This window comes from Dermacentor andersoni, chromosome 3 (genome assembly GCF_023375885.2).
Source record: "Dermacentor andersoni chromosome 3, qqDerAnde1_hic_scaffold, whole genome shotgun sequence".
In the NCBI taxonomy this organism is placed as follows: domain Eukaryota; kingdom Metazoa; phylum Arthropoda; class Arachnida; order Ixodida; family Ixodidae; genus Dermacentor; species Dermacentor andersoni.
In genome coordinates, this window is record NC_092816.1 from 147,214,998 (window position 1) to 147,240,870 (window position 25,873).

The 25,873-nt window shown below is 42.3% G+C and overlaps 4 non-coding genes and 2 pseudogenes across 4 annotated transcripts; all 6 read right to left on the reverse strand.

The window, feature by feature from the left end:
* Positions 1 to 5,022: 5,022 nt before the first annotated feature.
* On the reverse strand, positions 5,023 to 5,145 carry LOC140216887 (U5 spliceosomal RNA; annotated as a pseudogene).
* A 3,029-nt stretch (positions 5,146 to 8,174) lies between these two features.
* On the reverse strand, positions 8,175 to 8,318 carry LOC126525340 (U5 spliceosomal RNA; annotated as a pseudogene).
* Positions 8,319 to 16,550: 8,232 nt separating this feature from the next.
* LOC140216859 (U5 spliceosomal RNA) lies at positions 16,551 to 16,676 on the reverse strand. The gene has a single exon (XR_011893566.1). It is a non-coding gene; the product is annotated as a U5 spliceosomal RNA (small nuclear RNA).
* Positions 16,677 to 19,515: 2,839 nt separating this feature from the next.
* Positions 19,516 to 19,641, reverse strand: LOC140216860 (U5 spliceosomal RNA). The gene has a single exon (XR_011893567.1). It is a non-coding gene; the product is annotated as a U5 spliceosomal RNA (small nuclear RNA).
* A 2,862-nt stretch (positions 19,642 to 22,503) lies between these two features.
* On the reverse strand, positions 22,504 to 22,629 carry LOC140216861 (U5 spliceosomal RNA). Its single transcript, XR_011893568.1, has one exon. It is a non-coding gene; the product is annotated as a U5 spliceosomal RNA (small nuclear RNA).
* A 2,859-nt stretch (positions 22,630 to 25,488) lies between these two features.
* Positions 25,489 to 25,614, reverse strand: LOC140216862 (U5 spliceosomal RNA). Its single transcript, XR_011893569.1, has one exon. It is a non-coding gene; the product is annotated as a U5 spliceosomal RNA (small nuclear RNA).
* Between the last annotated feature and the right edge of the window lie 259 nt (positions 25,615 to 25,873).

Here is a 25,873-nt window from a genome sequence, read left to right on the forward strand (position 1 = left end):
CCCTTCATCGATAGCGAGGTTTAGTTGATCGGTTAGAGCAACGAGAGCCAGTTCGGTCGAGTAACCCGAGCGAAAGCCGTATTGGAATGGTGTGAGAATGTTAAACTTTGTAAGGTAATTAGTTAAACGTTTTTCTATTAGCTTTTCGATTACCTTACTAAAGAAAGGTAATACACAAATGGGGCGATAATTGGAAATTAAAGAGCGGTCACCTTTCTTAAAAATGGGTGTGATCTTGCCTTGTTTTAGTTCTTGTGGGAATGTGCCCGATTTAAACATGACGTTGATTATGTCTGCAAGGACATCACTTATTAGGGGTGCAATTAATTTTATATGGGAAGGGTGTAATTTATCTATGCCGGCGCCGGTTATTTTCATGTTGTTTATAATGTTTAGAACTTCCTGAGATGTAGTTGGAAATAAAAAAGAATGTGGCAGGCGCTGGGGCACGGGATTGTCATGCGCAGGTGGCTGTAGCTCGCTGCTAAAGAAGAAATCAGCAAACGCATCAGCTATTTCTTTGGCGGTCTTGTACACCATACCCTGATATGCAATTTCTTGTATAGCTTCGCGATTATTTGTCCTGTTTAAGAAGGTGTTAACAATCTCCCATTTCTTTTTTATGTTTTTACCGCATTCCAAAATTTTTCTTTCGTACCATTTTTTTTAGCTTTTTTCAAAGTGGCAGAAAGCTGGTTAGAAAACTTTTTGTACCGAATGGCTAAATTCTTGTTAAATGGTTGTCGTTTGGTTTTCTTATAAAGATTATCCTTTTTGCGCATTAAAGCTAAGAGCTTATCTGTTATCCATGGATCTTGAGGCGACGCGTACTTCTTTTTGCATTTAACTTGAACGGAATGACGAGCAACACATGACTTAAGCATAGAGATAAACAGTGCAAATGCTTTTTGTGGATCATTTGTAGAAAAGATAGGGGACCAGTCAAGGTTCGACACGGCGTCCAGGAATGCTTGTTTGTCTAATATAAACTTCGTGTACGTGATTTTTTCGGAGCCATGAGTATAGTGAAAATTTAAAAATATAGGATAGTGATCAGTTATGCAATGCATGCTCACTGATCTGGAGAGGCAGAGCAGAAGGGTGGGACTAAAAATGAATCTGCAGAAAACTAAAGTAATGTTTAACAGTCTCGGAAGGGAACAGCAGTTTACGATAGGTAGCGAGGCACTGGAAGTGGTAAGAGAATACATCTACTTAGGACAGGTAGTGACTGCTGATCCAGATCATGAGAGTGAAATAATCAGAAGAATAAGAATGGGCTGGGGTGCGTTTGGCAGGCATTCGCAGATCATGAACAGCAGGTTGCCATTATCCCTCAAGAGAAAAGTGTATAACAGCTGTGTCTTACCAGTACTCACGTACGGGGCAGAAACCTGGAGGCTTACGAAAAGGGTTCTACTTAAATTGAGGACGACGCAACGAGCTATGGAAAGAAGAATGATAGGTGTAACGTTAAGGGATAAGAAAAGAGCAGATTGGGTGAGGAAACAAACGCGCGTTAATGACATCTTAGTTGAAATCAAGAAAAAGAAATGGGCATGGGCAGGACATGTAATGAGGAGGGAAGATAACCGATGGTCATTAAGGGTTACGGACTGGATTCCGAGGGAAGGGAAGCGTAGCAGGGGGCGACAGAAAGTTAGGTGGGCAGATGAGATTAGGAAGTTTGGAGGGTCAACATGGCCACAATTAGTACATGACCGGGGTAGTTGGAGAAGTATGGGAGAGGCCTTTGCCCTGCAGTGGGCGTAATCAGGCTGATGATGATGATGATGATGATCAGTTATGTCGGTCATTATAACACCTGCGTCTGGTGTATATGCCAAATTTGATAATGCATGGTCAATTAATGTATCTATGGGGTGGTTAGCACATCGTGTCGGTATCTTAATTAAACATTCATAACCAAAGCTGTTAAAACAATTAGAATAATGTAAAGCATTAGTAGACGTACTATCAGCGAGGTTAATGTTGATGTCGCCTATAATAATTACATTTTTGTTTTCATCTGCTAGCAGTCCCATGACTTTATGGAGAGCAGTACAGAAGTCTGTTGCTGATGACGAGGGTGAACGATATATGCAACCAATTATTAGGTCTTTGTTGTCTATGTTGAGGAAGTCATTTTTAAGTTCAATCCAAACGTCTTCACAATTAGTTACATTAAGTTCAAGATCGTTCCTTCGGTTGTAAGTAATACCTGAATAGATATACAGCGCTGCGCCGCCATGGTTGCTGAATGGACGATTCGAGTGTTCAGGAACAAAACTAGAAAAACAGAAAAGGTGTTTATCGTGGTCGCTCAACCAAGTTTCAGATACTCCGATAATTGAAAATGGGAAGGTGAATGAAGAAACGAGATCGGAGAATTCATCGAAGTGCTTGCGCAGACTGCGCGCATTGAAGTGCAAGACAGATCGCTGATGATTTGAAAGAAGATTGTTTAGCTGGTTAGCTGTTAGATAGGACGAAATGGTGAGACTTGCCTAGGTGACAGGCGTGGCGCAAAGGTGGATTAGAGTTAGGTTATCGCTGAAAGGTCGGATTCGGTTGCGATGCGAAAGACGCGGCTTTCAGTTGTTTTCCGGGCCTTGATCTGACAGTTTTCTGTCCACAGAAATCTCCAGTTCTTTGTTTTTTTCAGACCCAAGGCTTTGGAAAACAGAGCTTTGTTTTCAAGTGTTAAATGTTCATTAACGAAGACAGGGTTCTCTTTTGCTGTGGCGAGGCCAATATCACTCAGGCAGAGTCTAGCTTTCCGTGCTTTCGCGACGAACTCGGCTTTCTTCGTTCTCGAGCAGAAGCGAGCGATGATGTTTTTATGTTCTGTTTTAGTAGGAACACGATGAACAACGTCGAGGTCAGTGGCCGTTACTGGGCGACCAATTTTGTTGCCAATAGTTTGAATGACTGTCACACAGTCCTCTCCTTGCGTGCAAGGGATGCCCTTAATCTCGACGTTGTTTAATCGAGATTATTGCTCCAGTTCGCCAACTTTCTTTGTGAGAGTGTTGTTGTTTGCTTGTAAAGCTTTGTTGTCGGATTTTAGCTCTTTGTTTTCGACACTCAGCTTTTCGACGAGTTTGCTTAGAAATTCCACGCTAGTTTCCAAACTATCAGTTCTTCTCTTAAGTTCTACGACGTCTATGCCCGAATTGCTCGCCCTCAGCAGAAATTTCCCAAAAATGTCATCAAGAAGTTTTTCGCTTACGTTTCCAAGCTTGGATTCTATGTCATCAATTCTTTTGGCGAGCTCCGCATTTGTAGGCATTGTTCACCGACCACACCCGGAAGGCCGCACGAGACGGCGCAAGCTTGGCAGTACACGTAAACACAAGTTCAGCAGCAATGTTTGGCAGCGGCTGCATCAATATTGGAATCTCAAATGACAACGATACATACGCATATGACTAACCTGCGGATACAGAGAACTTTGGTCAGTCTGTGTTCCTGTTGCCACAACCGCTGCCAGAATAAGGTGCCGGTACGGCTGCGCCTCCTTATACCCTTTTCTCACGGCGGGCTGGTGGCGCAAGCGCAACGCTGGCTCCGATAGCACCGAAGATTCTTGAATGGCGCAGCTGCTGTAGGCCGGGACACACGTGGAAGCAGATAGCGGGACGTTGGTCACGGGGAGTGGAGGACGACGACACAAGCCTGCGGATACAGAGAACGTTGGTCAGTCTGTGTTCCTATTGCCACAACCGCTGCCAGAATAGCCATGCTGATTAGCACAGATGATGTCATATTAGCTTTAAAAATTCTGTATACGCTTTCAAAGTGCCTTTACAAAAACTGTATTGATTGCATTTAGCAGCGATATCGGCCCGCACTTTTCTATGTCGGATCGTTCACCGCTTTTAAAGATAGGTATGACCTTCTTCACCTGCAGTCCGACAGGATACACTCCATTTCCCAACGTATGGTTTAAGATATGCAGTAGATGGATTCCCAGTATATCGAAGTTGTTTTTTATCGGCCTAACAGGTAATGCTTCTGCCGCCTTAGCGACTGAAAGGTTGCTTACTGTTGTAACTAATTCTTGAATTTGTATGTGAGGCAATGCAAAAGTGTTGTTGTCACGCTCTGACATTTTCCCTTAAGGAACATCAGCATGTACCTTAGGCCCTAGGGAGGCAAAATAGGCACAATATGATTCAGCTGTACCTTCGTCAACAGTTTCAGGGAAAGTTGGATCCCAAGCCGATTGCGTAATTTACCGTGTCCCATCATTTTTTCTTGTATTTACATGCGCCTGCTTCAAGAGTGATGAATAACATTGTTTTTCTTTCCCTTTCCCTAATTGGAAACATAGATAGATCTAGATAGCGTTTAAATTGAGTTATGTAATGTTCCTTTGATCTCAACTGTTACAATTTGTGGTACCATTGATCCTTATCTTTTTACAACATTAATATTCCAGTATTCATCCAAGGACAATTAATTTGGCTAGCTGTATTTTTTCAGGGTCGGCATAGAGCGCCGTTCAACGGCATTTTTAATTATATATAGAAATTTCATTTACTCGGTGTCAACGTGTTTATCACATGCCATAATGAAATCTGTTCGTTCTAATATTCCACGCAGCAGGACGTAGTCTATGTTACTCAGTATTTTACTCTGTACCGAATGCAGTGTTTTTCAATAGCAAAAATAATGGATGAATGGTCTGCAATCAACTCACCTCAAGGACCAGTTTGCGCACCTTATGTAATATGACACAGGATGTGATCTACTGTGTAGTTGAGGTATTGGGGCGCGAGTTGCTTCTGTTTAAAAAGTTTTCTCCGAAATTATTGATGCTGTTTTGAAAGCTTACACTTCTACACCACGCTGTTACGGATCTGTGCGCCGACAACGGCGCGCGCAGGGGCGCGTTACATTTTACTAACAGTAACGCTACTACGCTCAGTCGGCCATAGCGGTAACGCCAAATACCCTTGTTCATCGATATCTGCGTCACTGAACAACGTGTCTTTCTTTTGATCTCAATAGTAGGCCCTGCCCAAACGGACAAGGCCTCTCAAAAATTGGCCTATAGGCTCATTGGAGTGTCCCTCCCCACGGTAATCTTTAGTAAAAGGCGAAAGATTAATACGTCGATTTGAGGAGAGACCTGAGCCATGAAATTACCTATGCTTACCTTGGCTGGTCTCCAAAATGGGGTCGCTTACTTGGCCAAGCGAACCTTCAAGCTTTTCTCAAATTTGCATGCTTAAAACTCAACTCTCCTTATTCTTTAGCAAGTATATAGCTGACTGGGCTATTCTACGTGTACTTCTTAATAGAGAAATATTACATATTGCCATATTCACGTTTAAAAGCTAATAACATAATAAAAATAGCCCGGATTGCTTGCACTGCACGCCTGTTATTTTTCATGCGCAGCAGTCGCCATCTGGTGTTGAACATCGAAGTTTTAAACACGTGTGGAGTACTTTTTTTTTTAACCGAATACTTTTATTATTAGTTCTAAAAGACAATACACACGCAGTTGGTCCCACCCATAGCCTCCAAGGCTCGTGATGGGTCCGCAAACTAAACAAATACAATAATATTAGCAGACTTTTTGATGAATGGGCTCAATCGTAACACACTTCAGTAAAACGCAAGAAAATTGGCAAGCTTAAGTATATCACTTTGTGGTATATTCGACCGAAGCAGAAAGTCCAAGGAATGTCCGACGCACCGACAGGGCATCGAAAATAAAAACGAGCTGTTTCTTGTTTTGTAAATTCATTTACACGCTTCTCCATTCCAACATATTTCCATAGAAATCAGGAAAATGTGTTTTAACGATGCGAATCATTCATTTCTTTCCATTACTTCGTTTGGAACGTAATTACACACGTAGGCTCCTTTATATTGTCCAGGTCTATGGATGTAGGTATTATGCGAAGGCGGGAAGGTAAATAGACTGTTTGTAGCGGCTCTTGTTTGTTTCATTGATAATCTGAATATAGTAAGGGGCAGCTCGTTATTGGACCTTATTTATTGTATTTCCTACTTCAGCTATCTTGAATTTATATGAAATATATACGGGTGACATGCATGGCTGCTCAAAAAGTAGCATACTGGCGTGAGTACTTCTTTAATAATTCATTATACGAGAAACACGTTACTGAAGGCGACAAACATGGTCTAATTATGTTTTGTATGTCCTGCCAGTCGTTTGCAGGCAATGGCATAAATCGCCGAGCACAAGTGAGAAATACAGAACGCGTGAAATCAGAGTCCAAAGCACTCTCTAGCCCTTAATAATACATGGCAGCCATGACCTAATTTGGAGCAGACATTAATAATTTGCTGTTTCCAGTGCATATCAGACTGAAACAGAGCACCAAGATATTACTTGCATTGCGACACGCTGAGCTCATTCTTGTTGTTAATAGTTGATGCAACGTGGTCACATATTTATGTTATTCGCGAGTGAAACACGGTGTACTTTATTTTCTGGTTAGTCAGCTTATTACTTATGTACCATTGTGATACTTCGCTAAGTTCTTAATTTTACATTTCAGTTCCTCCAAGTTATCGCCTGTGGAAAGTAATCCAGTGTCATCGGCATGCATAATAGATTCAGAATCCTTCAGACCTGACGGAAGATCGTTATTATGAAAAAAAAAAACAGAGGCTCAGCACGGAACCTTGCAGAACACAGAAAATAGTGCTTTGCGGTAGAGAGGTTAGATTGTTTACTGCAACATATTGTTTCCTATTTGAAAAATAACTTTTAATTAGATTAGAAATATTTCCTTTCAGACCCTAAGCTTCCGATTTCTGTTGCTGTATTGTCTGATCTACCGTATCGAAAGCTTTGGATACATCTAAGTAAACTAGTATGGCAAGTTTGTTACCATTCAGTGCAGTATTTATGATTTGTGTAAGAACAATACCTGCGGAAAACGTTGATGTTTAGGGCCTGAAGCCATGCTGATTAGCACAGATGATGTCATATTAGCTTTAAAAATTCTGTATACGCTTTCAAAGTGCCTTTACAAAAACCGTATTGATTGCATTTAGCAGCGATATCGGCCCGCACTTTTCTATGTCGGATCGTTCACCGCTTTTAAAGATAGGTATGACCTTCTTCACCTGCAGTCCGACAGGATACACTCCATTTCCCAACGTATGGTTTAAGATATGCAGTAGATGGATTCCCAGTATATCGAAGTTGTTTTTTATCAGCCTAAAAGGTAATGCTTCTGCCGCCTTAGCGACTGAAAGGTTGCTTACTGTTGTAACTAATTCTTGAATTTGTATGTGAGGCAATGCAAAAGTGTTGTTGTCACGCTCTGACATTTTCCCTTAAGGAACATCAGCATGTACCTTAGGCCCTACGGAGGCAAAATAGGCACAATATGATTCAGCTGTACCTTCGTCAACAGTTTCAGGGAAAGTAGAGATGTTGGATCTTGAGCCGATTGCGTAATTTACCGTGTCCCATCATTTTTTCTTGTATTTACATGCGCCTGCTTCAAGAGTCATGAATAACATTGTAAATGTTCCTTTGATCTCAACTGTTACCATTTGTGGTACCATTGATCCTTATCTTTTTACAACTATAGTATTCCAGTATTCATCGAAGGACAATTAATTTGGCTAGCTGTATTTTTTAAAGGTCGGCATAGAGCGCCGTTCAACGGCATTTTTAATTATATATAGAAATTTCATGTACTCGGTGTCAACGTGTTTATCACATGCCGTAATGAAATCTGTTCGTTCTAATATTCCACGCAGCAGGACGTAGTCTATGTTACTCAGTATTTTACTCTGTACCGAATGCAGTGTTTTTCAATAGCAAAAATAATGGATGAATGGTCTGCAATCAACTCACCTCAAGGACCAGCCTGCGCACCTTATATAATATGACACAGGATGTGATCTACTGTGTAGTTGAGGTATTGGGGCGCGAGTTGCTTCTGTTTAAAAAGTTTTCTCCGAAATTATTGATGCTGTTTTGAAAGCTTACACTTCTACACCACGCTGTTACGGATCTGTGCGCCGACAACGGCGCCCGCAGGGGCGCCTTACATTTTACTAACAGTAACGCTACTACGCTCAGTCGGCCATAGCGGTAACGCCAAATACCCTTGTTCATCGATATCTGCGTCACTGAACAACGTAAGTCTTTCTTTTGATCTCAATAGTAGGCCCTGCCCAAACGGGCAAGGCCTCTCAAAAATTGGCCTATAGGCTCGTTGGAGTGTCCCTCCCCACGGTAATCTTTAGTAAAAGGCGAAAGATGTGTTTAGAAAAAGTTTATTTCGACAAGAGACGATACGAACACTGAGTCACACTCACGCCACAATTCCACCGGTACGATAACATGTAAGAAACGAAACACAGCACGTTTTCCACGTAAGTAATGTCCGAGTCCTCACGCACCAACATATAAACACGTATACCCACAGAAAAGCACAGTTACACATAAACTAAATGCCATATGTACAAAAGATTTTCAATATATACAGTGTACACAATGGTTATGTACAATGATGATGTGATAGAACACTTTACACAATTTTGAAGTGATGTGCACGAGATGTGTATATACAAAATGATCATGTACACTAGAGGACACACACACAGAAATCACGGGCACCTGCATTCTATGTGCATTAAATTAATACTTCTGATGGTCTGGCTACAAGAACCAGGCTGGACGAAAATTCAGCCATACGCGTCTATCAGCCACCGAAAGGAAACGACATGACCACTGTCGAAGGAACTCTTCTTCTCCAAGGAAGAACAACTCCTCCGACAGAAACGATAGTAGCTCAGAGTAGAGCCTCCCCATAAGTGGAAACAGAGCGCGGTGACGACGCCCATGGCAACTGCCTCGCACCGGTTACGCCATAGACAGAAGGCCCCGGCAGCAATTAAAAGTCGCGCGAAGCGGCCACGTGAGCAGCGACCAGATGTAATAAAGCGGTTAACTCCAAGGCCACGAAATCCAGTATGCACGGCCCTCCAGAATATCCTGGCAACGACGCATTGCAGCAGTACATGTTTATTAGATTCTTGAAGGGGGCAATTGGGACACTGCGAAGATGGGACAACGCCCCACCGCTCAAGCCTGTCCCGAGTTGGAAGCACTTGCCACCCTAGACGCCACATGAAGTCGCGTAGGTGGCCAGGCAAAAATGACGCCGTTATCGCATCCCACGACACATTATTGGAACGTGCGAGGCGCGCTGGGGGAACTAGAGGAAGCAGTAAGGCTGACATAGTATCTACTACACGGTTTTGTAGAACGTGTACATCAGGACATACCTGTTGTATGTGGCGATAAAATGCCACGGCCGTACAGTAAAATGTAGGTGCGTTTAACACTTGTGGTCCGTGATTTAAGTGTACGCCCGGTAACATGTAGCGAATTTTCGTGCCAAGGAAATAGCAAGCGAGTTCACGCGCTGGACACTGATCATGCTGTAATAGACGGAGCAGAAATCGCAGAGCAAGCAGCCGGCAGCGGACAGACACGGATGGGAAGGCGAACCCACCGCGAGAGCGTGGTTGTCCAAGCGCCGCGCGACAGGCCAGTTCTGTACGGCCCGACCAGAAGAAGGCACCAAGAAGGGACTGCAAGGACCTAGTAACCCGCAATGGTGGCTGTACGACGTGACAAACGTACCACACTCGGCCGCAAAATACAGACTGCGCTAAGTACCTTCTTTCTGATAGGGGTAAATCATACCCTTGAACATCTTCAATATTTCGCCTTACATCTTCAAGATTGAGAGCCACACAGAGTCTGATATGCCATTAGAGGTGTAGTCAAGGCCTAAAATGCGAAGACAATTGCTCTTTTGAAGACGGAAAAGGGGACTTAGGCGTGTCTGTGGCGAACCAATGAACAAATAACGACATTTTGAAAAATTTAGCGCAGCACCTGAAATATTTCCGTACTCAGTGAAAATTCGAAGGCTACGGGTTAAGCTATCTTCATTCCTGAGATACAATGTGATGTCATCGGCGAAGGCTGTCACCTTCACAACACCGCTACCAGGCAGTGGGAGACCGCATACGTAAGGGTCTCTCACTATTGAGCGCAGAAATGGTTCAAGGCTGAGCACAAAGAGTACTGGGGATAGAGGGCACCCTTGACGAACGCCACGAGTAACGGGAAACGGTGCACTGTCTCGACCATCCAGGAACAATGTACTTCGGATGTTAGAATAGGTATTCCTAATAAGTTCAACAAAATTTGACGAGAAGCCGAACGAGGTCAGTACATTAAAAATGTAGTTATGTTCAAGGCGATCGAATGCCTTTTCTTGATCTAGTGAAACTAAGAGACCACGTGCCGACCTGGTGAGCGTGTATGTCATTATGCCACGCGTAACGAACGAAAGACTGTGTATCTCTCTGCCAGGGACTGAGCATGCCTGATGGTGTCCTATTAGGGAAGGCATCAGGCTTCTCAAGCGCCGGGTGAGAACAGCTGTGAAGGTTTTGTAGTCAACGTTGAGAAGCGTGATTGGCCTCCATTCCTCTGGGCGAACTGATGACGGATCGTGCTTAGGTATTAGCACAATGCGACCGTCCCGAAAACTAAGCGGGAAATCAAAGTTCTCAAAGCATTGGCTGATAACAGATACGAAAGTGGCACCAATATCTTCCCAGAACGTTAGATAAAACTCAACGGGTAACCCGTCCGGCCCTGGGGCCGAGCCACGCTTCATGGAAGATAATGCTGCCTTTACTTCCTCGGCTGATGGTCGTGCACAAAGACGGTCAGCTACCTCAGGTGGAACCTGAGGCAGATCACTAAGCAATGTATCAAATCCTCGAGAGCCAGAATCTATTTGCATGGTGGTACGTGCCATGTTTTCAAAGTGCGTTACGAAGAGCGAATAATCACGCGTGGGAGGTGGTGTAAGAGGAAGTGCTCTTGGGGCAGCAGAACCGAATGCATTCGGCTGTCTAAAAAGCGAGTTTCTTGAAAAACGCAGAACTTCGGGGTGTGCACTCGGATTACGTCTGCATCGCCAAGCAGCAGCTGACAAAGACGACGCCGCGATGAGGCGTTGGAAACGCCTCCGTAGCTCACGCTGCCAGGACCGCATCAACGGAGTCAGTTGATTGACCCGAAGTGCGATGCGGAGCTTCGTGGCAGTATCCGCCAGTTCTTCTGACATACGTCGTCTGAGTGCACGTCCTTCAACTGAACAGTGCAGACGCCACTGCACCTTGAGCGCATCCCATGACTCTCGGTCAGATCTAGAAACAGAGGCGCCCAAGACTCTTGACAAACAAGAGCGCGAGCGCGCGTCATGTAGAACGCGGATGTCCAGACGCCAGGGTTTTATTGATGAGGAAGCAGGGAAACGAATTTCAAGTATTACTGTTTTGTGGTCGGAAATATAAACAGGGGATAAAGGAAACGTTACCACATCAGACCGGGTGACATACTGAGCTAAACTGCTTGGCACATAGGCACGGTCTAACCTGCTTGACGACGCACCGCGTCGCCAGGTCCAGGCAAATAAAGAACCATGAAAAAGTTGATATGTATCCAGCAACGAAAAATGCTGGACGAGGCGACGCAACTCCCGTGCGTTCCAATCAGGGCGACCCCAGCCCGGGCCTTGCACATCTGCTCGCGTGTCTAAGACGCAGTTAAAATCCCCAATGAGCACCACGTGACGACCGTCAAGGAAATACACGTCCAGGTCACGGAAAAAATCATTGGACTTAATGGCCTGCGCGGGTCCATATATGCACAAAATCCGTAACCTAAATGAAGATAGTACACAATCAAATGCCAATATTCGCCCAGTCCCATCATAAAAGACATGATGATCTCGCAAGAGAGCTCTGTTGAAAATAATAATACCAACTCCGCTAGATCGTGATGTCGCGAAAGAGAAGAAACAGTCTAGGTTAAAAGTGCGTTTGAAAGTAAGGACATGTCCAATGGTGAAAAAATTTGTTTCTTGTAAACACAGTATGTCACAATTTTTTGCGCGGGCCACGCTGATAATTTCGGCTTGTTTTACGGGGCTTCGGAACCCTTGTGCACTTAATGAAATAATCTTCAGGGTGTCAGCCATAATTAATTAAATGTATTACCAAACTGACCTGGTCGTGTTGTTCAAGTCGGCGCCCTGGGAACAAGTCCAGGGGTTAAGCAGTGCACGCGTCACTTCTTCGACCCTCTCGAAGAAGGCCGAGGTTTTTTGGGCCGCTGTAACTCGGCACGGCGATCGGGGCCGCCGTCCGAGCCAGAGGCTGACGCATGAGCGCGCTTTACGTCTCGTGGGGCTGCCATTTCTATGTCGAGTTCATCCAGGCTTGGCGAGAGTCCAACCAACGCTGCTATCAACTCCGAGGCTGAAGCTGTTTTCTGATGAGGATGATGTCGGTAGCGGTAGGGCGGCGGGATTGATTTCATCGTCGCCGACAACTTCGGCAGCTGGGGTCTCGTTCAGATGTAATGGTTGCGCCGTTGTAGGAGATGTAATTGAGGCGGATGAAGCCACAGCAGATTTCGTGGGTATATCGACTGTAGTGATTGCAGGGTCAGGTGTTTTATCTGCATTTAAAACGTTGCTGCGATCAGGAGGACTGATGGTAGCAGCCGAAGTGGAGGCGCTTTCGGCCACAGCACGCGTGTCATTCGCTGCTTGGAAGGCCAGCGAACATGGCGTGTTGCGATCCGCCACGTCATGGTCTTCTTTCTCAGTAGATGAGGCCGGCGAAGATGGCGCGTTGTGACTTCCCGAGCTGCATGCCTCTTCTTTTTCATTTCTTGACGCTGCTTCTTGCGGTGTCAGTGCGATTTCTTTGGTTACGGCGTCACGCGCAGTCGCAACCGCAGTTGACGCCGGCGGTAAGGGTGGAAAGGCTCCAGCAGCAGCGTCTAAGTATGAACGCCGCACAGGGCACGCGACCGTAGGGTGACTATCCCCGCAACGCCGACAAGGACGGTCACACCCGTCGCTTTCGTGGCCATGGACGCCACAACGGCCACAGAACGCGGCGGTGCACTGTGCACGGTAGTGGTCGCTGGAACCGCACCGACGACACACGCGTTGCAAGCCGCGGTAGTCGAACGTCACACGATGACCAGAGACTCGCAGATAATTTGGGACCGGGGTTCTGGTACTCATTTCCATACGCACGAAGCGTGTGCCCGTGAGCACGCCACGTCTTCCGCTCATAAGACCAGCGTTGACAGACAGAACCTTGCCGTATAGAGATAGTGCCTGGACGAGGACTTCGTTCGGGACGAAGGACGGCAAAAAGAGGCAGGTTACGTTGGTTACCTGCGGGCCGACGGGGACGACGGGACAACGCTCGCCACCGATGACGAGGCAGCCAGCATCGACGATTAGAGTCATGGAAGCCATGCTCTTGACGGTGACTTGGAAGTTGAGGCCTCCCATGTGCTGAACGCAGTAGACCTCAGAGAGGCCAACTATTGAGGCCGTCGCGTCGACGACGGTCTCGGGACCATTCCCCGTAGGGACAACAACATCGAAGACGTGGGCCTTCGAGGGAGTCCATGACGCTGTAGGCGCCATGGCGTGAGAGGTGGACGTCCCCGACGTGGAACACGCAGGGGCGTCGGTAGAAGCGCTTGTTCCGTGCTCTTCTTCTTCTTCTTCCGCGTGGCTCAACCTATAATACGTGGATTTGAGGAGAGACCTGAGCGATGTAATTACCCATGCTTACCTTGGCTGGTCTCCAAAATGGGGTCGCTTACTTGGCCAAGCGAACCTTCAAGCTTTTCTCAAATTTGCATGCTTAAAACTCAACTCTCCTTATTCTTTAGCAAGTATATAGCTGACTGGGCTTTTCTACGTGTACTTCTTAATAGAGAAATATTACATATTGCCACATTCACGTTTAAAAGCTAATAACATATTAAAAATAGCCCGGATTGCTTGCACTGCACGCCTGCCATTTTTCATGCGCAGCAGTCGCCATCTGGTGTTGAACATCGAAGTTTTAAACGCGTGTGGAGGACTTTCTTTTTTAACCGAATACTTTTATTATTAGTTCTAAAAGACAATACACACGCAGTTGGTCCCACCCATAGCGTCCAAGGCTAGTGATGGGTCCGCAAACTAAACAAATACAATAATATTAGCAGACGTTTTGATGAATGGGCTCAATCACAACACACTTCAGTAAAACGCATGAAAATTGGCAAGCTTAAGTATATAACTTTGTGGTATATTCGACCGAAGCAGAAAGTCCAAGGAATGTCCGACGCACCGACAGGGCATCGAAAATAAAAACGAGCTGTTTCTTGTTTTGTAAATTCATTTACACGCTTCTCCATTCCAACATATTTCCATAGAAATCAGGAAAATATGTTTTAACGATGCGAATCATTCATTTCTTTCCATTACTTCGTTTGGAACTTCATTACACACGTAGGCTCCTTTATATTGTCCAGGTCTATGGATGTAGGTATTATGAGAAGGCGGGAAGGTAAATAGACTGTTTGTAGCGGCTCTTGTTTGTTTCATTGATAATCTGAATATAGTAAGGGGCAGCTCGTTATTGGACCTTATTTATTGTATTTCCTACTTCAGCTATCTTGAATTTATATGAAATATATACGGGTGACATGCATGGCTGCTCAAAAAGTAGCATACTGGCGTGAGTACTTCTTTAATAATTTATTATACGAGAAACACGTTACTGAAGGCGACAAACATGGTCTAAATATGTTTTGTATGTCCTGCCAGTCGTTTGCAGGCAATGGCATAAATCGCCGAGCACAAGTGAGAAATACAGAACGCGTGAAATCAAAAGTCCAAAGCACTCTCTAGCCCTTAGTAATACATGGCAGCCATGACTTAATTTGGAGCAGACATTAATAATTTGCTGTTTACAGTGCATATCAGACTGAAACACAGCACCAAGATATTACTTGCATTGCGACACGCTGAGCTCATTCTTGTTGTTAATAGTTGATGCAACGTGGTCACATATTTATGTTATTCGCGAGTGAAACACGGTGTACTTTAGTTTCTGGTTATAGTCAGCTTATTACTTATGTACCATTGTGATACTTCGCTAAGTTCTTAATTTTACATTTCAGTTCCTCCAAGTTATCGCCTGTGGAAAGTAATCCAGTGTCATCGGCATGCATAATAGATTCAGAATCCTTCAGACCTGACGGAAGATCGTTATTATGAAAAAAAAAAAAAAAAAAAAAAAACAGAGGCTCAGCACGGAACCTTGCAGAACACAGAAAATAGTGCTTTGCGGTAGAGAGGTTAGATTGTTTACTGCAACATATTGTTTCCTATTTGAAAAATAACTTTTAATTAGATTAGAAATATTTCCTTTCAGACCCTAAGCTTCCGATTTCTGTTGCTGTATTGTCTGATCTACCGTATCGAAAGCTTTGGATACATCTAAGTAAACTACTATGGCAAGTTTGTTACTATTCAGTGCAGTATTTATGATTTGTGTAAGAACAGTAACTGCGGAAAACGTTGATGTTTAGGGCCTCAAGCCATGCTGATTAGCACAGATGATGTCATATTAGCTTTAAAAATTCTGTATACGCTTTCAAAGTGCCTTTACAAAAACTGTATTGATTGCATTTAGCAGCGATATCGGCCCGCACTTTTCTATGTCGGATCGTTCACCGCTTTTAAAGATAGGTATGACCTTCTTCACCTGCAGTCCGACAGGATACACTCCATTTCCCAACGTATGGTTTAAGATATGCAGTAGATGGATTCCCAGTATATCGAAGTTGTTTTTTATCAGCCTAACAGGTAATGCTTCTGCCGCCTTAGCGACTGAAAGGTTGCTTACTGTTGTAACTAATTCTTGAATTTGTATGTGAGGCAATGCAAAAGTGTTGTCACGCTCTGACATTTTCCCTTAAGGAACATCAGCATGTACCTTAGGCCCTACGGAGGCAAAATAGGCACAATATGATTCAGCTGTACCTTCGTCAACAGTTTCAGGGAAAGTAGAGATGTTGGATCTTAAGCCGATTGCGTAATTTACCGTGTCCCATCATTTTTTCTTGTATTTACATGAGCCTGCTTCAAGAGTGATGAATAACATTGTTTTTCTTTCCCTTTCCCTAATTGGAAACATAGATAGATTTAGATACCGTTTAAATTGAGTTATGTAATGTTCCTTTGATCTCAACTGTTACCATTTGTGGTACCATTGATCCTTATCTTTTTACAACATTAATATTCCAGTATTCATCCAAGGACAATTAATTTGGCTAGCTGTATTTCGTAAAGGTCGGCATAGAGCGCCGTTCAACGGCATTTTTAATTATATATAGAAATTTCATGTACTCGGTGTCAACGTGTTTATCACATGCCGTAATGAAATCTGTTCGTTCTAATATTCCACGCAGCAGGACGGAGTCTATGTTACACAGTATTTTACTCTGTACCGAATGCAGTGTTTTTTATTTTAACAGTAACGCTACTACGCTCAGTCGGCCATAGCGGTAACGCCAAATACCCTTGTTCATCGATATCTGCGTCACTGAACAACGTAAGTCTTTCTTTTGATCTCAATAGCAGGCCCTGCCCAAACGGGCAAGGCCTCTCAAAAATTGGCCTATAGGCTCATTGGAGTGTCCCTCCCCACGGTAATCTTTAGTAAAAGGCGAAAGATTAATACGTGGATTTGAGGAGAGACCTGAGCGATGAAATTACCCATGCTTACCTTGGCTGGTCTCCAAAATGGGGTCGCTTACTTGGCCAAGCGAACCTTCAAGCTTTTCTCAAATTTACATGCTTAAAACTCAACTCTCCTTATTCTTTAGCAAGTATATAGCTGACTGGGCTTTTCTACGTGTACTTCTTAATAGAGAAATATTACATATTGCCATATTCACGTTTAAAAGCTAATAACATATTAAAAATAGCCCGGATTGCTTGCACTGCACGCCTGCCATTTTTCATGCGCAGCAGTCGCCATCTGGTGTTGAACATCGAAGTTTTAAACGCGTGTGGAGGACTTTCTTTTTTAACCGAATACTTTTATTATTAGTTCTAAAAGACAATACACACGCAGTTGGTGCCACCCATAGCCTCCAAGGCTAGTGATGGGTCCGCAAACTAAACAAATACAATAATATTAGCAGACTTTTTGATGAATGGGCTCAATCACAACACACTTCAGTAAAACGCAAGAAAATTGGCAAGCTTAAGTATATAACTTTGTGGTATATTCGACCGAAGCAGAAAGTCCAAGGAATGTCCGACGCACCGACAGGGCATCGAAAATAAAAACGAGCTGTTTCTTGTTTTGTAAATTCATTTACACGCTTCTCCATTCCAACATATTTCCATAGAAATCAGGAAAATATGTTTTAACGATGCGAATCATTCATTTCTTTCCATTACTTCGTTTGGAACTTCATTACACACGTAGGCTCCTTTATATTGTCCAGGTCTATGGATGTAGGTATTATGAGAAGGCGGGAAGGTAAATAGACTGTTTGTAGCGGCTCTTGTTTGTTTCATTGATAATCTGAATATAGTAAGGGGCAGCTCGTTATTGGACCTTATTTATTGTATTTCCTACTTCAGCTATCTTGAATTTATATGAAATATATACGGGTGACATGCATGGCTGCTCAAAAAGTAGCATACTGGCGTGAGTACTTCTTTAATAATTTATTATACGAGAAACACGTTACTGAAGGCGACAAACATGGTCTAAATATGTTTTGTATGTCCTGCCAGTCGTTTGCAGGCAATGGCATAAATCGCCGAGCACAAGTGAGAAATACAGAACGCGTGAAATCAAAAGTCCAAAGCACTCTCTAGCCCTTAGTAATACATGGCAGCCATGACTTAATTTGGAGCAGACATTAATAATTTGCTGTTTCCAGTGCATATCAGACTGAAACACAGCACCAAGATATTACTTGCATTGCGACACGCTGAGCTCATTCTTGTTGTTAATAGTTGATGCAACGTGGTCACATATTTATGTTATTCGCGAGTGAAACACGGTGTACTTTAGTTTCTGGTTATAGTCAGCTTATTACTTATGTACCATTGTGATACTTCGCTAAGTTCTTAATTTTACATTTCAGTTCCTCCAAGTTATCGCCTGTGGAAAGTAATCCAGTGTCATCGGCATGCATAATAGATTCAGAATCCTTCAGACCTGACGGAAGATCGTTATTATGAAAAAAAAAAAAAAAACAGAGGCTCAGCACGGAACCTTGCAGAACACAGAAAATAGTGCTTTGCGGTAGAGAGGTTAGATTGTTTACTGCAACATATTGTTTCCTATTTGAAAAATAACTTTTAATTAGATTAGAAATATTTCCTTTCAGACCCTAAGCTTCCGATTTCTGTTGCTGTATTGTCTGATCTACCGTATCGAAAGCTTTGGATACATCTAAGTAAACTACTATGGCAAGTTTGTTACTATTCAGTGCAGTATTTATGATTTGTGTAAGAACAGTAACTGCGGAAAACGTTGATGTTTAGGGCCTGAAGCCATGCTGATTAGCACAGATGATGTCATATTAGCTTTAAAAATTCTGTATACGCTTTCAAAGTGCCTTTACAAAAACTGTATTGATTGCATTTAGCAGCGATATCGGCCCGCACTTTTCTATGTCGGATCGTTCACCGCTTTTAAAGATAGGTATGACCTTCTTCACCTGCAGTCCGACAGGATACACTCCATTTCCCAACGTATGGTTTAAGATATGCAGTAGATGGATTCCCAGTATATCGAAGTTGTTTTTTATCAGCCTAACAGGTAATGCTTCTGCCGCCTTAGCGACTGAAAGGTTGCTTACTGTTGTAACTAATTCTTGAATTTGTATGTGAGGCAATGCAAAAGTGTTGTTGTCACGCTCTGACATTTTCCCTTAAGGAACATCAGCATGTACCTTATGCCCTACGGAGGCAAAATAGGCACAATATGATTCAGCTGTACCTTCGTCAACAGTTTCAGGGAAAGTAGAGATGTTGGATCTTAAGCCGATTGCGTAATTTACCGTGTCCCATCATTTTTTCTTGTATTTACATGCGCCTGCTTCAAGAGTGATGAATAACATTGTTTTTCTTTCCCTTTCCCTAATTGGAAACATAGATAGATTTAGATAGCGTTTAAATTGAGTTATGTAATGTTCCTTTGATCTGAACTGTTACCATTTGTGGTACCATTGATCCTTATCTTTTTACAACATTAATATTCCAGTATTCATCCAAGGACAATTAATTTGGCTAGCTGTATTTCTTAAAGGTCGGCATAGAGCGCCGTTCAACGGCATTTTTAATTATATATAGAAATTTCATGTACTCGGTGTCAACGTGTTTATCACATGCCGTAATGAAATCTGTTCGTTCTAATATTCCACGCAGCAGGACGGAGTCTATGTTCGAATGCAGTGTTTTTTATTTTAACAGTAACGCTACTACGCTCAGTCGGCCATAGCGGTAACGCCAAATACCCTTGTTCATCGATATCTGCGTCACTGAACAACGTAAGTCTTTCTTTTGATCTCAATAGCAGGCCCTGCCCAAACGGGCAAGGCCTCTCAAAAATTGGCCTATAGGCTCATTGGAGTGTCCCTCCCCACGGTAATCTTTAGTAAAAGGCGAAAGATTAATACGTGGATTTGAGGAGAGACCTGAGCGATGAAATTACCCATGCTTACCTTGGCTGGTCTCCAAAATGGGGTCGCTTACTTGGCCAAGCGAACCTTCAAGCTTTTCTCAAATTTGCATGCTTAAAACTCAACTCTCCTTATTCTTTAGCAAGTATATAGCTGACTGGGCTTTTCTACGTGTACTTCTTAATAGAGAAATATTACATATTGCCATATTCACGTTTAAAAGCTAATAACATATTAAAAATAGCCCGGATTGCTTGCACTGCACGCCTGCCATTTTTCATGCGCAGCAGTCGCCATCTGGTGTTGAACATCGAAGTTTTAAACGCGTGTGGAGGACTTTCTTTTTTAACCGAATACTTTTATTATTAGTTCTAAAAGACAATACACACGCAGTTGGTCCCACCCATAGCGTCCAAGGCTAGTGATGGGTCCGCAAACTAAACAAATACAATAATATTAGCAGACGTTTTGATGAATGGGCTCAATCACAACACACTTCAGTAAAACGCATGAAAATTGGCAAGCTTAAGTATATAACTTTGTGGTATATTCGACCGAAGCAGAAAGTCCAAGGAATGTCCGACGCACCGACAGGGCATCGAAAATAAAAACGAGCTGTTTCTTGTTTTGTAAATTCATTTACACGCTTCTCCATTCCAACATATTTCCATAGAAATCAGGAAAATATGTTTTAACGATGCGAATCATTCATTTCTTTCCATTACTTCGTTTGGAACTTCATTACACACGTAGGCTCCTTTATATTGTCCAGGTCTATGGATGTAGGTATTATGAGAAGGCGGGAAGGTAAATAGACTGTTTGTAGCGGCTCTTGTTTGTTTCATTGATAATCTGAATATAGTAAGGGGCAGCTCGTTATTGGACCTTATTTATTGTATTTCCTACTTCAGCTATCTTGAATTTATATGAAATATATACGGGTGACATGCATGGCTGCTCAAAAAGTAGCATACTGGCGTGAGTACTTCTTTAATAATTTATTATACGAGAAACACGTTACTGAAGGCGACAAACATGGTCTAAATATGTTTTGTATGTCCTGCCAGTCGTTTGCAGGCAATGGCATAAATCGCCGAGCACAAGTGAGAAATACAGAACGCGTGAAATCAAAAGTCCAAAGCACTCTCTAGCCCTTAGTAATACATGGCAGCCATGGCTTAATTTGGAGCAGACATTAATAATTTGCTGTTTACAGTGCATATCAGACTGAAACACAGCACCAAGATATTACTTGCATTGCGACACGCTGAGCTCATTCTTGTTGTTAATAGTTGATGCAACGTGGTCACATATTTATGTTATTCGCGAGTGAAACACGGTGTACTTTAGTTTCTGGTTATAGTCAGCTTATTACTTATGTACCATTGTGATACTTCGCTAAGTTCTTAATTTTACATTTCAGTTCCTCCAAGTTATCGCCTGTGGAAAGTAATCCAGTGTCATCGGCATGCATAATAGATTCAGAATCCTTCAGACCTGACGGAAGATCGTTATTATGAAAAAAAAAAAAAAAAAAAAACAGAGGCTCAGCACGGAACCTTGCAGAACACAGAAAATAGTGCTTTGCGGTAGAGAGGTTAGATTGTTTACTGCAACATATTGTTTCCTATTTGAAAAATAACTTTTAATTAGATTAGAAATATTTCCTTTCAGACCCTAAGCTTCCGATTTCTGTTGCTGTATTGTCTGATCTACCGTATCGAAAGCTTTGGATACATCTAAGTAAACTACTATGGCAAGTTTGTTACTATTCAGTGCAGTATTTATGATTTGTGTAAGAACAGTAACTGCGGAAAACGTTGATGTTTAGGGCCTCAAGCCATGCTGATTAGCACAGATGATGTCATATTAGCTTTAAAAATTCTGTATACGCTTTCAAAGTGCCTTTACAAAAACTGTATTGATTGCATTTAGCAGCGATATCGGCCCGCACTTTTCTATGTCGGATCGTTCACCGCTTTTAAAGATAGGTATGACCTTCTTCACCTGCAGTCCGACAGGATACACTCCATTTCCCAACGTATGGTTTAAGATATGCAGTAGATGGATTCCCAGTATATCGAAGTTGTTTTTTATCAGCCTAACAGGTAATGCTTCTGCCGCCTTAGCGACTGAAAGGTTGCTTACTGTTGTAACTAATTCTTGAATTTGTATGTGAGGCAATGCAAAAGTGTTGTCACGCTCTGACATTTTCCCTTAAGGAACATCAGCATGTACCTTAGGCCCTACGGAGGCAAAATAGGCACAATATGATTCAGCTGTACCTTCGTCAACAGTTTCAGGGAAAGTAGAGATGTTGGATCTTAAGCCGATTGCGTAATTTACCGTGTCCCATCATTTTTTCTTGTATTTACATGAGCCTGCTTCAAGAGTGATGAATAACATTGTTTTTCTTTCCCTTTCCCTAATTGGAAACATAGATAGATTTAGATACCGTTTAAATTGAGTTATGTAATGTTCCTTTGATCTCAACTGTTACCATTTGTGGTACCATTGATCCTTATCTTTTTACAACATTAATATTCCAGTATTCATCCAAGGACAATTAATTTGGCTAGCTGTATTTCGTAAAGGTCGGCATAGAGCGCCGTTCAACGGCATTTTTAATTATATATAGAAATTTCATGTACTCGGTGTCAACGTGTTTATCACATGCCGTAATGAAATCTGTTCGTTCTAATATTCCACGCAGCAGGACGGAGTCTATGTTACACAGTATTTTACTCTGTACCGAATGCAGTGTTTTTTATTTTAACAGTAACGCTACTACGCTCAGTCGGCCATAGCGGTAACGCCAAATACCCTTGTTCATCGATATCTGCGTCACTGAACAACGTAAGTCTTTCTTTTGATCTCAATAGCAGGCCCTGCCCAAACGGGCAAGGCCTCTCAAAAATTGGCCTATAGGCTCATTGGAGTGTCCCTCCCCACGGTAATCTTTAGTAAAAGGCGAAAGATTAATACGTGGATTTGAGGAGAGACCTGAGCGATGAAATTACCCATGCTTACCTTGGCTGGTCTCCAAAATGGGGTCGCTTACTTGGCCAAGCAAACCTTCAAGCTTTTCTCAAATTTACATGCTTAAAACTCAACTCTCCTTATTCTTTAGCAAGTATATAGCTGACTGGGCTTTTCTACGTGTACTTCTTAATAGAGAAATATTACATATTGCCATATTCACGTTTAAAAGCTAATAACATATTAAAAATAGCCCGGATTGCTTGCACTGCACGCCTGCCATTTTTCATGCGCAGCAGTCGCCATCTGGTGTTGAACATCGAAGTTTTAAACGCGTGTGGAGGACTTTCTTTTTTAACCGAATACTTTTGTTATTAGTTCTAAAAGACAATACACACGCAGTTGGTGCCACCCATAGCCTCCAAGGCTAGTGATGGGTCCGCAAACTAAACAAATACAATAATATTAGCAGACTTTTTGATGAATGGGCTCAATCACAACACACTTCAGTAAAACGCAAGAAAATTGGCAAGCTTAAGTATATAACTTTGTGGTATATTAGACCGAAGCAGAAAGTCCAAGGAATGTCCGACGCACCGACAGGGCATCGAAAATAAAAACGAGCTGTTTCTTGTTTTGTAAATTCATTTACACGCTTCTCCATTCCAACATATTTCCATAGAAATCAGGAAAATATGTTTTAACGATGCGAATCATTCATTTCTTTCCATTACTTCGTTTGGAACTTCATTACACACGTAGGCTCCTTTATATTGTCCAGGTCTATGGATGTAGGTATTATGAGAAGGCGGGAAGGTAAATAGACTGTTTGTAGCGGCTCTTGTTTGTTTCATTGATAATCTGAATATAGTAAGGGGCAGCTCGTTATTGGACCTTATTTATTGTATTTCCTACTTCAGCTATCTTGAATTTATATGAAATATATACGGGTGACATGCATGGCTGCTCAAAAAGTAGCATACTGGCGTGAGTACTTCTTTAATAATTTATTATACGAGAAACACGTTACTGAAGGCGACAAACATGGTCTAAATATGTTTTGTATGTCCTGCCAGTCGTTTGCAGGCAATGGCATAAATCGCCGAGCACAAGTGAGAAATACAGAACGCGTGAAATCAAAAGTCCAAAGCACTCTCTAGCCCTTAGTAATACATGGCAGCCATGGCTTAATTTGGAGCAGACATTAATAATTTGCTGTTTACAGTGCATATCAGACTGAAACACAGCACCAAGATATTACTTGCATTGCGACACGCTGAGCTCATTCTTGTTGTTAATAGTTGATGCAACGTGGTCACATATTTATGTTATTCGCGAGTGAAACACGGTGTACTTTAGTTTCTGGTTATAGTCAGCTTATTACTTATGTACCATTGTGATACTTCGCTAAGTTCTTAATTTTACATTTCAGTTCCTCCAAGTTATCGCCTGTGGAAAGTAATCCAGTGTCATCGGCATGCATAATAGATTCAGAATCCTTCAGACCTGACGGAAGATCGTTATTATGAAAAAAAAAAAAAAAAAACAGAGGCTCAGCACGGAACCTTGCAGAACACAGAAAATAGTGCTTTGCGGTAGAGAGGTTAGATTGTTTACTGCAACATATTGTTTCCTATTTGAAAAATAACTTTTAATTAGATTAGAAATATTTCCTTTCAGACCCTAAGCTTCCGATTTCTGTTGCTGTATTGTCTGATCTACCGTATCGAAAGCTTTGGATACATCTAAGTAAACTACTATGGCAAGTTTGTTACTATTCAGTGCAGTATTTATGATTTGTGTAAGAACAGTAACTGCGGAAAACGTTGATGTTTAGGGCCTCAAGCCATGCTGATTAGCACAGATGATGTCATATTAGCTTTAAAAATTCTGTATACGCTTTCAAAGTGCCTTTACAAAAACTGTATTGATTGCATTTAGCAGCGATATCGGCCCGCACTTTTCTATGTCGGATCGTTCACCGCTTTTAAAGATAGGTATGACCTTCTTCACCTGCAGTCCGACAGGATACACTCCATTTCCCAACGTATGGTTTAAGATATGCAGTAGATGGATTCCCAGTATATCGAAGTTGTTTTTTATCAGCCTAACAGGTAATGCTTCTGCCGCCTTAGCGACTGAAAGGTTGCTTACTGTTGTAACTAATTCTTGAATTTGTATGTGAGGCAATGCAAAAGTGTTGTCACGCTCTGACATTTTCCCTTAAGGAACATCAGCATGTACCTTAGGCCCTACGGAGGCAAAATAGGCACAATATGATTCAGCTGTACCTTCGTCAACAGTTTCAGGGAAAGTAGAGATGTTGGTTCTTAAGCCGATTGCGTAATTTACCGTGTCCCATCATTTTTTCTTGTATTTACATGAGCCTGCTTCAAGAGTGATGAATAACATTGTTTTTCTTTCCCTTTCCCTAATTGGAAACATAGATAGATTTAGATACCGTTTAAATTGAGTTATGTAATGTTCCTTTGATCTCAACTGTTACCATTTGTGGTACCATTGATCCTTATCTTTTTACAACATTAATATTCCAGTATTCATCCAAGGACAATTAATTTGGCTAGCTGTATTTCGTAAAGGTCGGCATAGAGCGCCGTTCAACGGCATTTTTAATTATATATAGAAATTTCATGTACTCGGTGTCAACGTGTTTATCACATGCCGTAATGAAATCTGTTCGTTCTAATATTCCACGCAGCAGGACGGAGTCTATGTTACACAGTATTTTACTCTGTACCGAATGCAGTGTTTTTTATTTTAACAGTAACGCTACTACGCTCAGTCGGCCATAGCGGTAACGCCAAATACCCTTGTTCATCGATATCTGCGTCACTGAACAACGTAAGTCTTTCTTTTGATCTCAATAGCAGGCCCTGCCCAAACGGGCAAGGCCTCTCAAAAATTGGCCTATAGGCTCATTGGAGTGTCCCTCCCCACGGTAATCTTTAGTAAAAGGCGAAAGATTAATACGTGGATTTGAGGAGAGACCTGAGCGATGAAATTACCCATGCTTACCTTGGCTGGTCTCCAAAATGGGGTCGCTTACTTGGCCAAGCAAACCTTCAAGCTTTTCTCAAATTTACATGCTTAAAACTCAACTCTCCTTATTCTTTAGCAAGTATATAGCTGACTGGGCTTTTCTACGTGTACTTCTTAATAGAGAAATATTACATATTGCCATATTCACGTTTAAAAGCTAATAACATATTAAAAATAGCCCGGATTGCTTGCACTGCACGCCTGCCATTTTTCATG